This window comes from Microcaecilia unicolor, chromosome 6, assembly GCF_901765095.1.
Source record: "Microcaecilia unicolor chromosome 6, aMicUni1.1, whole genome shotgun sequence".
In the NCBI taxonomy this organism is placed as follows: Eukaryota; Metazoa; Chordata; class Amphibia; order Gymnophiona; family Siphonopidae; genus Microcaecilia; species Microcaecilia unicolor.
The window spans coordinates 214,636,858-214,651,858 of record NC_044036.1 but is presented as its reverse complement, the minus strand read 5'-3'; positions in this window follow the sequence as shown (position 1 = coordinate 214,651,858).

The window sequence follows — 15,001 nt, the reverse complement described above, 5'->3', positions numbered from 1 at the left end:
GAAACGAGTCCTTGTTACTGTACTAAGGACTTCTTTGCAGTATTTTTCGTATACTTTGTGAGCATCCCTGATTTGGGCATTTTCAACTGTGATAATGGAATGTCTAAGGACGTCCATACTAGTTTTCCATTATACCTACCTGATTTTGGCTGACTTCATGAGGGCGTCCTCATTCAGACTTGGACGACCTTTTGAAAATGCCCCTCCACATGACTCAAGTGAAATTCACAGATAGAGTCACCATTTTTTATCATTGCACTTCCTCATTCATTTAAGACCACGGTCTTAAAGAAGAAGAACAGATTCAAAAATGATGGAATCCACTGTGTCGCCTAGTGGAACAGTTCTGCGTTGATAAATCCGGTGCTAGAACTCTTCATCTGGTGCTAGAAAGCTTCATCAGGGGGTACAAGCTAACAATCTGAACAGGCTCCTAAAGGCGTAAAGCCATCAGATACCATCTTTGTAAAGCAAAACCTGGATCCGAGTTGGGGTAAAAATTAGAAGATTTGAAAAGAGTTCTAGATGCCGTGGTTGAGAAAAGGGGTTGAGAGAAAGGAAGAGAGAGTCTGTTGGGGACAAGGAAGAAGAGGCTGAGAGAGAGGAATGAATGCTAGAACAGGGAGGAAGAGGGATTGTATGAGAGAGAAACTGAGAGGGACATTGGAGAGAGAGAGAGAGACTTCTGGGGAGAGGACAGGGAGAGAGGAGGATTGAAAGTGTACTCGGCTCCTGCTTGGGTGGGAGCTGAAAGGGGGAGCAATTGTTCAGAACAAAGGTGATACAGGCAAATTGAGGCGAGGTGAGACAAGGAGACTGAACATGCTCCTTTGATGAATTTCACCAGAGCCAGATGCCAGCTAATCTATTTATATTGGTGTCACATATAGATCTCCTTTGCAGGCAGAAAACAATGAGTAAAGATTTAGCTGGAGACTTTCAAAAAATGGGTTGCCATTTCAAGGTGATTTCAATCTGCTGAATGTTCACAGGGATATCCTTGCCATAGTCTTCTAGAAGTAGAGAGATCTTGAACACTTTGCAGGAAAGAACTGTTCTGGCAACTGCTAACAGAATTTACACAGAAGGGGCTGATACAGGATCTGGTGCATTTAAATGGGGAATGTTTCTAATGTTGTAGTGGGTAATCACATGAGATGCAGTGATCACTGTATGGTGTGGTTCATAGTAGAGAACAGATTGTTATGTTTAAAAGGGGAAAGACTTGGGAAAAATCCACTGCTTATGTCTGGGATAAGCAGCATAAAATCTATTGAACTTTTCGGAATCTTGCCAGGTATTTGTGACCTGGATTGGCCACTGTTGGAAGCAGGATGCTGGGCTTGATGGACCTTTGGTCTGTCCCAGTGTGGCAATACTTATGTACTAGTAGTACGGCATAGTTTTAAAGTTTATTTTTCAGGGTAGGTTACAATCTAATACAAAAGTGATAGGTTCAAGAGTTTAAATGAGACAAAGCATGACTAAAAGTGACAGAACACAATGAGGGTAGAAGTACAATAATGATAGGTCCATCCATCCATTCCACCCCTGCTTTCCAACTGTACTGCATTGAATAATTCACCAATAAAGGGATGGGATTGGTAGGTAAGAACAAGGAAGTAATTTATGTCAAGAGTTGGTTATCTGTGAAAACAGAACACTTAAATAAATAGCAGAGGGAGCTTGATAAATAATATCTTATTAGATGTTAGAGATAAATGATTTTTCGTTGGTCTTGCTTTTGTTGTACCCTAGGCAACAATATTCTACAAAGGGAGCCATATTAGATTGCACACTTCTTAGATATATAAGCACCTTTTATAGTTTGAAAGGATAAGATAAACATTTACACATCACATAACAATACATAATACACAGGAAATCAGAGTGTGAAGGTATTAGATTTCACAGAAATGAAGCTTGCTAATTTTATTTGTAGGCCAGCTGCGAAAACAGTAGGACTTTGGTAGGTCTTTCATATTTCTTTCAGTAGAAGGGTGGCTGGAAAACATTGTGTCACCAAAGCTGTCACCACTGGTATTACTTCCTGATTCATAATGAAGAACAATGCCTGCATATCCACTCCGTTAAGAAACTGGTAGTGAACCTGAGAAATAGTACATTGATGAAATGCTAGCTGAGGCATCTAAAATCCACAGCAGCGATTAGAGTTTAGATGTCTTTTATTAGTAACAGGATTGAATTGTTATTGTTAATGATAGGACTTTTTCTTTTAAGAAATTGAGGGGGGAAGAGTTATTTAGTGATTGCATGTTTTTGCTATTATTTTAATGGTACTATGTCTTGAGTTTGTTAGTAAGCCATTTAATCAAATATGTGGTAATCGATAGAAATAAAACAAAATAAAACATGGAAAAGAAAATAAGATGATACCTTTTTTATTGGACATAACTTAATACATTTCTTGATTAGCTTTCAAGGGTTGCCCTTCTTCTTCAGATCAGAAATAAGCAAGTGTTGTTAGATGACAGTATATATAAGTGAAACATCAAAGCATTTCAGTGGCAGTCTAACAGGATGGAAGTGGATAGGTGAGAATCAGGGAGATATGCATGGAGACAGGAGGGTGACAATCAAAGCAGTACAATTTTATGGTTTATAATGGGCTAGAAAACCCAGATCTTTGTTAAGTCCTGTCTGGTGGGTGTCAAAATATTTAATCATTCTGACTTCAAAGGTCTCACGTTCCTGTATTGTTTTAAAGTTACCTTTCAGGATTCTTACTATGAAATCACTGGTACAGTGTTCTGGTTTTGTAAAGTGCTGCCCCACAGGCGTGACATCCTGGCTGGCACTGGCATTTTTCATATGATGTCTATGCAGGGCTTTTTTTGAGGGGGTACTTGGGGGTACTGAGTACTGGCACCTTTTCCACTGTCTGCTAAACTTGACCCATGGTTCTCTTATTTTAATGAAAGAGCTCAGGTTCTACATACAAATTCTGCCTTGCCATAGATTCTATGACTGGTTGGAGGGGTCCTGGCTATTGTAGGGTGGGTCCCTCAATGATCACTCCACCCCTGAAGGGTGGCCTGGCATATGAGTACCGGCACCTTTTTTGCTAGACAAAATGCACTGTGTCTATGTAAATTAAATCTTGTCTTTAGCATCTGGCTTGTTTCTCCAATATAGCACCCTTCGTCACATTTTTTACACTGAATGATGTATACCACATTGGAAGATGAGCATGTAAAGGATTCCTTTATGTTGAATATATATACAATAAACCCACAGACAGATGCAGCTACCTCCACAACTCCAGCTTCCACCCTTCACATACAAAAGATCCATTATTTACAGCCAAGCCACGAGATACCACCGTATCTGCTCTGACCCAGGGGACAGAGACAAACACCTTGAAATCCTGACTGCATCCTTCGAACAGAAAGGCTACAACCCCAAAATAATCTCCAAGAATATTGCCTCCTCCCTCAAAACACCCAGGGAAAATTTGCTACAGTACAAAGAAAAAAAAGCCACAGACAGAATCCCCCTTATAGTGACATACAACATAGAGCTGGAAAAATTAAGAAAAATCATAAAAGATCTGCAGCCTCTACTCCAGGAGGATGAATTACTGAAAGAGATATTCCAAACCCCACCAGTGCTGGCCTTCCGACAGCCACCCAACTTAAAACACAAGCTAATTAGAAGTAAGCTCTCAACACAGACTCAAAAAGAAGAGAATGGCACACATCCTTGCAATATATCCAGCTGCAAACTATGCCAAAACATTTCACAGGACACCACAGTCATTCACAAAGGAAAAATATTCAACATAAAGGAATCCTTTACATGCTCATCTTCCAATGTGGTATACATCATTCAGTGTAAAAAATGTGACGGAGGGTGCTATATTGGAGAAACAAGCCAGATGCTAAAGACAAGATTTAATTTACATAGACATCATATGAAAAATGCCAGTGCCAGCCAGGATGTCATAGTAACATAGTAGATGACGGCAGAAAAAGACCTGCATGGTCCATCCAGTCTGCCCAACAAGATAACTCAAAATTGCTGCTTTTTGTGTATACCCTACTTTGATTTGTATCTGTGCTCTTCAGGGCACAGACCGTATAAGTCTGCCCATCACTATCCCCGCCTCCCAACCACCGGCTCTGGCACAGACCGTATAAGTCTGCCCAGCATTATCCTCACCTCCCAACCACCAGCCCTGCCTGCCAACCACCAGCTCTGGCACAGACCGTACAAGTCTGTCCAGCACTATCCCCGCCTCCCAACCACCAGTCCCGCTGCCCACCACCGGCTCTGGCACAGACCGTACAAGTCTGTCCAGCACTATCCCCGCCTCCCAACCACCAGCCTCGCCTCCCGATCTTGACTAAGCTTCTGAGGATCCATTCCTTCGGCACAGGATTCCTTTATGCTTATCCCACGCATGTTTGAATTCCGTTACCATTTTCATTTCCACCACCTCCCGCGAGAGGGCATTCCAAGCATCCACTACTCTCTCCGTGAAAAAATACTTCCTGACATTTTTCTTGAGTCTGCCCCCCTTCAATCTCATTTCATGTCCTCTCGTTCTACCACCTTCCCATCTCCGGAAAAGGTTCGTTTGCGGATTAATACCTTTCAAATATTTGAACGTCTGTATCATATCACCCCTGTTTCTCCTTTCCTCCAGAGTATACATGTTTAGTTCAGCAAGTCTCTCCTCATACATGTGGGGCGGCACTTTACAAAACCAGAACACTGTACCAGTGATTTCATAGCAAGAATCCTGAAAGGTAACTTTAAAACAGTACAGGAACATAAGACCTTTGAAGTCAGAATGATTAAATATTTTGACACCCACCAGACAGGACTTAACAAAGATCTGGGTTTTCTAGCCCATTATAAACCATAAAATTGTACTGCTTTTTTTGTCACCCTCCTGTCGCCATGCATATCTCCCTGTCTCTCACCTATCCACCCCAAATCCTGTTAGACTCACTGAAATGCTTTGATGTTTCACTTATATATACTGACAAAGAAGGGCAACCTTCGAAAGCTAATCAAGTAATGTATTAAATTATATCTAATAAAAAAGGTATCATCTTATTTTCTTTTTCATGTTTTATTTTGTTTTATTTCTATTGATTACCTTTAAATGTGGACTAACACGGCTACCACACCTCTCTAATCAAATATGTGTAAATAGATAAATAAATCAAATGAATCTGGATTGTGAAATGACAGCTGGAAACAGATTACCAAAACCAGTAGCCTCTTTTGGAGTAGATATTCAACTGGTGGTGGTGAGCATTTTTTTTTAGCCGCCACCAGCATTATTCCCAGATATTCAATGTCAGGCCATGTCCAGGCACTTGTATTAAATATCTGGGTTTATGTGGCTGGCTATCTCCATATGCGGTTAAGTTTGATATTCAGCACTTAACTGCCTACATAACACCGCATAAAGATAGGATTGACTTTTATGTGGTCCAATATGGCCACATAACTTAGGTGGTTATTAATTGATTTTTTTTTATTTTACAAATGTATACCCCACTTAGCTGAATATTGGCACATAACCACATAAGTGCTGACTCCATTCCAGAACTGCCCACAAAATAGCCAGCTTTCAGTTTAGCAGCCCATGGGACACTAACCAGTTAACTGCCTCTGAATATTAGCAATTTAACCGCCAGGGTACTTTTCTGGCTGGTTAAATTGCTTTGACTATCGACCCCTATTGACTCTGCGTTCGCTTGAGCTGAAGAATCATAAGTGGCCCTAGAGAAGAAACTTGAGCTCATAAACCCTAATACTGCAGGATCAAAAACCATTTTGCCTAGAAAATAAAGAGTAGTGGTGGTTGGTGACTCCCTTCTGAGGAGCACAAAGGCATCCATCTGTTGACCAGACATGATGCCCCAGGAGGTATCTTTCTGCTGGTTTACAAAATGCAAAACATTATGAAAAGATTACCCAGATTCATTAAGCATACTTACTATTATCTGATGTGGCTCATCCATGTTGGCATGAATGATACTACTAGGTATTCCTCTGAATGTCTTAAAAGTAACTTTATGGCTATGAGAGACAGAGTGAAGCAGATAGGTACACAGATGGTATTCTCCTCAGTCCTGATCAAGAATAATGGCCAACGCAGAGAAATTCACATTCCAGAGATGAATACATGACTGTGTGAATGGTGTCAATGAGAACATTTCAGCTTCCAGAACAATGGATGATATTCCAAGGGCTACTGGGCAGAGATGGTGTCCACCTATCACAGAAGGGGCAAAATACCTTCCAGAGCAGAACAGTTAACTTACTGAGAATTGCTTTAAAATAAGATTGATGGGATTGGATGAACAAAATCTTTAGGTAAGTAAAATATTAGCCACTTGTTTAGAAATGAGAAACAAGTGGAGAAAGCATGAAGAGCAAGGCTCGTGGAATTCTTTTCAGCCCTTCTTTGTGATTGGTGACCATACAAGAACAAATGCAATCCTAATCATGCGAATGCTGTTTTTGATGTCCACCAGTGGGATTCCTGAAGAAGGAGTGTCTCCAAAACGGAGCTCTGTTGAACTCGTTGGACTGGGAAACTGTTTCCTTCACTGAGATAAGTACTTTTGTGCCATTGTGACTGTGATTGGGATTGCATTTGTTCTTGTTTGGTCACCTATTATTTGACTTAGTATCAACTGGATTCATACTCAAACTCTGTCATGAATACTGTACATTAGGTGAAAGGAGGGAGTTGTGAGCTTTTGAATTTGAATCATTGTCTAAAGGCTAGCTAGGAGTGCAATGTTAGAATGTGCTTACTTTTTGTGATTTTGTATTGGGTTGGGTGGGAGAAATAGGTTATTTTATATATTTTTTTTTTTTTTAATGTCAGGGTAGAGATTAATAAATTTGGATAAATAAATAAATACTGGGAGGGAGAGAGAGGCATGGTGGACAATGGGAGAGAGGCAGAAATGCTGGACATAGCAGTGGAAGGGAGGAAGGGAGAGAATGCTACATGAGGGAGGGGAGAGAGAAGTGTCGGACCCATGAAACAAGAGAGGGAGAGATGTTGGACCTGGGGGTGGATGAGAGGGAGAGAGAGATATAGAGGAGATGGAGAGGGGGAAAAGGAGGAGGTGTTGGATCCAGGAGCAGAAGGGAGTGATGGAGAGATGCCAGACAGTGGGAGTGAGGGAAGAGAGAGAGAGAAATGTTGGAACATGGGGGAGAGGGCAGGAGGGAAGAGAGAAGGGACAGAGAGATGTAAGGAGTGGGGAGCGGAGAAAGAAGGAGCAGATGCTGGGCTAGAAGGGCAGAGAGAGGAAGATGCTAGGAATGGTGGAACCATGTGGGAGAGGCCATGAAGGGGAGGAAGGGGGTGGCAATGAAATGAATGAAAGGATAGTGATTACAGAGGATAGAAATATGGTAATGAAAGGGAATGGAGGGTTGGGGAAGGAGTGGGATGGGGAATGGAAAAGTTACTGGGTGAGAGAAGATGGAAATCTGATAGATAGCCGTAAACTAAAAAGGAGGCGAACAGTGAGAGAGTAAAATTTGAATTGACAGGGAGGCAGAAAGAAAAAAAAAAAGAGAGGAAAGAGCTAAAAAAAAAAAAAAAAAAAAGAACAATCAATATGTCAGAAGCAGATGTAGTGAGGGTAATAAAGACAAATGGACAGCAGCCACTTAAAAGAGAATTAGAAGATGACAGACAGGAAACCAGAAGAGAAACTGCAACCAACATGATGGAAAAATACAATGTCCAGACCACAAAGGTAGAAAAAAGCAATTTATTTTGAATGTTTTAAATGGAATATGTTGGCTTTGGGAAATCTGTATAGCAAATGTGTTTGTATTGCCTTCATTAGAAAGGAAATGCATTTCTGTTTTTATTTCTCCAGTGTTGCAGTACATGATAAGTTTAACTTTTTGGGGTTCCCAGTTCAATTTTTGTCTAAATAATTTTATTTCTAATTTGTGATCCCTTGTTCTGTATTTGGTGAGCGTCTGTCGGTGTGACAGTAATGGCAGGTGGGGAAATCGGAGGGAAGGCAGGGGATCGGGGGGGGGGGGGCTAACATGTGTAATACCAGTTCTGACCTTTGCTGTATAGCTGGTAGGGATCCCAAGCTTCCCCAGCTGAGGACCTCCTCCAAAGTCAACCAGAATTTCCTTCTACCAAGCTCTGCAGTCGACGACAGCATCCTTGAGTCACCGACAGCTAAGCATGAATAGGCTGCCTGCCAAACTTGGAAAAAGGGAATTCTGACCACCTTCAGATAAATTCTTCAGCTGACAGAGCTTGAGGATCCTTATTAAATGTCACGTCTGTGGCCGTGACCACCCTCAGACTTACCTTATCTCTGGGGGTCAGCTTCTAAGCTGGCTTTTGCCTATCCTTTCTGGAGTAGTTTTCTTTATGTGTGCTGGCTGCTTCCAGCATGGCTCTAATTATTCCACTCTACTGCACCTGGGGGTGCTGCCTGAGTTAGCTCTACACCTCTACCTCTGTCTCCAGCCTGGCTCTGTTTGCTCCTCTGTGCTGCACCTAGGTATTCTAAGTCTCTCTATGTTCTGTGTGCGCTCTGCCTGCTCCTTGGTTTGTGCTCCTCTCACCCGCCGGTGGCCAGAGCCAGTGGCTGCCATAGTTTGTCTTGCTGTTCCTACCCGTTCCAGACTTTAGCCCAGTCTAGTCCGGTGCTTCCAGGCTGCCTGGACAGCCTCCGTAGTTGCTTACTGATGGCTGCAGCTGCTCCTCAGGTGTTGACGGGCTTTATTAATCACTTAGAGACTGCAGCCTTTGCATCGTCTAAGGTCCCTGGTATGTTAGAGTGCTCTGTGCACTGCTACCTTGTCCAGTTCAGTGTGAGTTTCTAGCTTGTTACTAGTAGCTTGGGCATAGCTTTTCTTGTTGGCTTGTGTACAGCTTTACTAGTTCTCCTGTGTGTTGTGTTGTGTTGTGTTGTGTGAGTTCCTAGTGTGTGACTAGTTAGCTTGGGCATAGCTTTCTTGTTAGCTTGTGTACAGCTTTACTAGTTTTCTTGTGTTTAGCTTTCTGGTTTTCCCGTGTGTGTTTTCCTTTGCTTCTGGAGCTTCAGCCCTAGTCCTGTCCGCTGCCAGTACTCCTTGCTACTGGAGCTCCATCCATAGTCTTGCTACTTGACCTGACCATTGCCCGAATCTGACTTCTCTCTGCCCGCTGTCTGACCTGACTACTGCCTGTACCCCGATATTCTCTGCTTGCTGCTTGACCTGACCATTGCCTGAACCCCGATACTTGTTGCCTGCTGCCTGACCCGACTACTGCCTGAACCCTGATACTTGCTGCTTGTTGCCTGACTCGACTGCTGCCCGAACCCGAATATTCTCTGCCTGTGGCCAGACCTGACTATTGCCGGAACCCGGACATTCTCTGTCTGCCTTTCTTTCGCCTAGGTGCCTGGGGGCACTTCTGTATCCTGATTCCAGTTGTTCCTGCTTGCTAGTTCCAGTTCCGGTTTTCCTGTAAACCCTGCCGGCTGCCCGAACCTGAGGGCTCAACCCTCGGGGAACGGTGGCTAAGCATAGGTGAAGCCTAGGTCCAGTGTGTTCCTGTCCAGCGGGTTCCGGTCCCGTGGGTTCTAGTCCAGTGTGTTCCAGTCCAGTGGGCTCCACTCCAGTGTGTACCAGTCCAGTGGGTTCCAGTCCAGTGCGCACCCGTCCGGTGTGTTCCAGTCCTGTGTATTCCTGTGCAGAACTCCAGTCCCTAAATCATAAGGTCAATCAACACTAACAAGGCTTAGACATCATAGTTATTTACTTTTATGTGCACAGAGTTGCATATTAGCCAATGTTCTTGGGCAAGCCGCAGGAGACTCTGCATCCACTCTTTAAGTCAGTCAAGACACTCAGCTGAACTAATGATTAGGGCCTAGTTCTCCTGTTTGACAGGGCCCGATTGAGCCAATCCTGAATAGCTTCTGGAGATGAGTAGGAGACCCATTGGCCTTCCACAAGCACTCTCAAAACTCTCAAAACAAGTGCCGCTGAGTAATCCAGAAATGCTTGATTTGCACACTGTCAAATTTTGTTTCCTCTGTGTCATTTGGAGTATTATTTGCTTCTGTGAGTGGCGGTGGAATTTTGTAAGCACAACTCGGGGCTGCAGGTCTCGTGAGCGTCACTGTCCCACGCGGTAAGCTCCTTCAAGGTGAATAGTGCCATTCTCTGCTGCCTCGGAAAATAGTGTCACGAGCCAAGTGTTTGCAATCTTTTATCCGGGATAGACTCCAGCAAGCCCACAAACCAGAGATTGTCACGTCTGGAGTGATTCTCCAGGTCATCCAGTTTCTGCTGATATTCCTGTGTTAGTTGGTCCAACCAGGTCAGCTCTGTAACATGGGCCTGTTGCAGGTCTTCGACCTCTGAAACCCGTGCCTCCAGCTCTCCCATACGGCGGGTTAGTTTAGAGGTAAGTTTGGAAAGACCGGATAGCTGTTCCGAGAGCAGATTGAATTGTGCATCCAAAGCAGGGACTACTGAGTCAGTAAGGTCCATTGGCATAGCTACATGGGGCCATGGGGGCCTGCCCCCCCCTCACCCCTAAATTTGCTCTTGGCCCCTGGTTTGGTTGGCAGGGGTCCCCAACCCCTGCCAGTTGAAGCCTTCATCCAGCACTGGTCTCTGGCACCACCACATTGCCTGCCCTGCTCTCTCTTCTCCTCACAGTCCAGCACACTCCTTTTAGTGAAACTGAGCATGCACACATGCTCAATTTCATTAAAACAAGCGTGCCAGATGTGAAGTATAGTTATGTTATCTGAAACAAGGGAAGCAAGCCCCTTGCATGGTTCGCTATCACAGCTCTCCTCTGCTTCGCATCAGACTTTATGTTCCTGAACTGGTGCTTGATCTACTCCGTTATATGTGTGTGTCCACTCCCAGTATGGATGCCCATATGCAGTTCTTTAATGCCTTTGACATTCTGATACTGGCTTCCCCAAATAGGGCATCATAGTTCTCCAGCATCATTTCCAGAATCAGTTGATTCTCAGCCTCAGAAAAATGCAGGGCCCACACCCGCTCTGGTCCCTGATCTGATGTCTTGCTGCTGGCCTTTTTCTTCACCCCCTTGGCCCAACAAGGTAGAGATGCAGGAGTTGGGGCCTGTGGAGCCATGTAGAGCACCCTCCCTAGCTTCTTCAGGTCTCAGGCTTTCCTCATGACTGTTCTGGCCAGCAGCACCAGGTAGTACCTCACGCCCTGGGCCTGCACTTGGCCCCTCCTCGCCTTCCATAATATGATATCCACCACCAACACCACACCCACCACCAACACTACTCACACTCTTCCCACTCACACTTTTCCCAGTCTCTCCCTCTTCACACTCCTCTCACTCATACACCTCTCAGCACTATCACGCTCCTCTCACTCATACTCCTACTCCTCTTCAAATTCCAGAACATGAAACTCCCACCACAACCACTACTCGCCTCTCTACTCCACCCATAAAGAAAATGGTGGTAAATAGGCCTGAGGGATATGTACAAAGCACCTTGTGACTCACACCTATTGATGTCAAACACAGTCAGCTAAGCACAGGTGTGTGTGTGTGTGTGTGTTCATTTCTTGTATTGTAACATCTCAGACACTGTTCTGTGTGTCTGTTTGTAAAGCAACCACTGTCCCAAGATGCTATAAACAGGGCATCCTGATGGAAGGCATGCGTCGTTATGTGCACCCAGCAAACGGCATTTAAGACGCCACCATGCTCACTGTATTCTTTGACAGAGTGGCCCAACATGTGGCTGCCAGGAATTTCTGCTGGTCTGCTGTTGCAGGTACCTTGGAGCAGGTACTTTTCCCCCACAAACATCCTGTATATCACAGGGTCTGGCTGTCACAGTACTGCATTGCTCAATTGATGTGATAGATAAATGGTTAGGCTGCTAGGCACTATAGTGCATTGGCATATGTAACAGGTGCGGTCAGACCTGACATTTTTGGGGGGGCCCAGAGTTAACATGGGGGGGGGCACTAGGCATATAGGTGTGAGTAATGCTTGGTATACTCCTAAATAATGCCTTAGAGTGCACTTGATAATGGATTTCTAAGTAAACAGGCACTCCTACATCAACAAAAACTACATGCACACTTACAGAAACCTTGGAAATACTGACATTTTAAAATTAAGTTGCATTATTCCATAACTTAAACTTTACCATTATAGTAGACTTGAGTCTGGTCAACCTCTCAACACACAACACAGTATCCTGGAAAACAATTACTGCAGTGACACATATCCCTCAACTTTGCTTTATAAAAAATATAAAATACCTTATTAAGCTCTATTAATAAAATAAGTCTTCTTGTCACTTTTTCTGGTTCTACTGCTTTCTCCCCCTGGAGTTTCTGACAGTGTTCCTTCTACCCCCTTCTCCCTTACATGAGGATTTGTGATATTGAATAAATAAGTATGTGTTTATGTTTCTAGTCATGCATTCAAAGATTATATAATCCTTTCAAGGATTAGGGGAACATAACCACAGAGGCACGGTATGGTTGCATTTTCAATATGGTAATACTAGAGCCCAACTAAGGAACAGGTTATTTTGAGTTAGTCTTCATGTGGTTTACATTTGAAAATACAGTGAAACAGAATAATAGAACTCAATTATATCACTGGAACAAGCAGATGGATAAGTCTAAAGCATTTAACAAAGTTGACATTAGCATATATACCCAACTGGGCATTTAAAAGTCTGTCCTTTAAAGATGCTGCATGTTCAGAAAACATAGCCATATGTATAGACATGCACACAACCAGAACAGGTTTCCATTTACACATTGCAAAAGTAAACAACAATTTCTACAGAGTATATCCAAAACGTAATCTTATTTTCTCATTCCCATCTTCCAAAATCCTAGACTGCAGATGTACAGATCAGTAGGACCCAAAGCAGTCCAAATCAAGTAAAGTCAGAAACAACACAGTTTATACCTAATTGTTCAACCACCCTTAGGATTCACTTTGAATTTAAAAAGCAAAACCATGTGCATGTAAGGACTGGAAAAACAAATTAAAATAAAGTTTAAAGCAAATGCCCTTAATACGTAATACTAGGTAGCAATAATACTACCTAGTCGGGAAAAATTTCTCAATCGCTTAGTCTTTATCTTTTCCAAAGTTTTTTTTCTTCTATCTGGGGGCAAATCAAATGTTCTTTTTGTCCCTATACAAAAGCGCTACTGTGCCCTCAATAGATCATAAAGAGTCCAACTCTGCAGGGTTTCGTGTAAACTTCCTCAGGAATTCCAATATGATATAAACGAAATGAAATGAAGCAAAGAAAGGTGCCTCTGCTACCCAACTGGAAAGCAGCATTGAACATTCAGAAGGGGTATATTTTACCTGAATGATACACCTTATATCCCGGAGGGAAGAAATCAGCTATATAACGATAAGTGTTGGAGACCTCATTGAGGCTTTTAAATGTATGAGGTAGGATGGAGCAAGAGATAGAATTGTTTGATTCAGACACTTTTGTACCATTTTCATATCAGGTTATTAACCAGTTGGTGAAAAGAGCACGGGTGTGTTGATTTGCTCACATAATTAAATATAAATCACGGAGAAGTTCTATGATTGAGAAGCTTGTCCACCCTTAGAGACATAAATCATTTCGGTGTAGTCTTGCTTGGGTGAGTTTATACTCTGAGAACTCTCCATTATCATATATAATAGATATATGGTCCTAAAGAAAAAGTCCATAGACCATTATTAAATTGACTTGGGGAAAATCCACTGCTTATTTCTGGATTAAGCAGCATAAAATTTATTGAGCTTTTTGGGGATCTTGCCAGGTATTTGTGACTCGGATTGGCCACTGTTGGAAACAGGATGCTGGGCCTGATGGACCTTTGGTCTGTCCCAGTGTGGCAATACTTATGTACTTATGATGTTTGCAGAGGTGTGTGACTAAGGTGATAAGCCAAAAGTGAGGTGTGTCAGGTGCGCAGTACTGTGTGTTTAGCTGTGATGTAGAGGTACACTATTGTTTTATCGAGTTATTTCCACCATGCAGCTAAGGGTTGGGGAGCATGTTCTGCTCATATTGGATTTTGTCTGTATTGAATAGCAACAGGCACTGTGTTAGGACACCCATCCTCTCATATGAGCACAGCTCAGAATGTAGAAGTGCAAGTAATGATTGTTGGTATCTCACATCAAAATGTGGTGTTGTGGTTTGCTGTTTGAAATGTCACATACAGTTGGGTGCATGATGTTATTCCTCACAATGTTGGCTGGAATGTATGTGTGAGTCTATCACACATTTGCTAGTTTTTTTCTCAATGTGGACGTTAGCAACTACTTGCTGAGTGAGTCTATCACACATTTATCATCTTTTTTTAAAGAATCTCTCACGCTGCTCATGTATTGATTTTTTTTTGTAGCATCCAGTATAATCCACAGTATAGGTATGTGTCTTATTCATACTCCCTTGATGTGCTGTTCTCTTTTTGTTATCCACGTAAGTTTTAATTGCTGAGACATTACCTATAATTTGTCTGTCTACTTATCTATCTATCTATCTATCTATCTATCTATCTATCTATCTATCTATCTATCTATCTATCTATATGCTTTTTATGTGCCAGTATTTGCCATGGTTATTATTATTTTTAGTTTTAGTTGGGTTTTAATGCAATATTTAATAGAAACTTTGACATGTCATGTTATGGTTATTTGTATATTTATTATTGTTTTTATTATTACTATTATTTATTCTATATTAAGTTTGTTTTGTTTATTGATTTTCTATTATGTCTGTTTTTATTTTTCAATAATTTTCAATTCAATTTAATTTGTTGTTTTTAATTTAATTCATTGTTTTGTAGCCCTTGAGGCAGCCCTTTTTGGGCGAAACATGGCCAGTGTCGGGCAATGCAAGGAGATTGCTATTTGCACGAATAAAAATCTGTGTTTATCTATTACTGATCTGCTTTTATCATTTCCTACCTGACTGTAGTC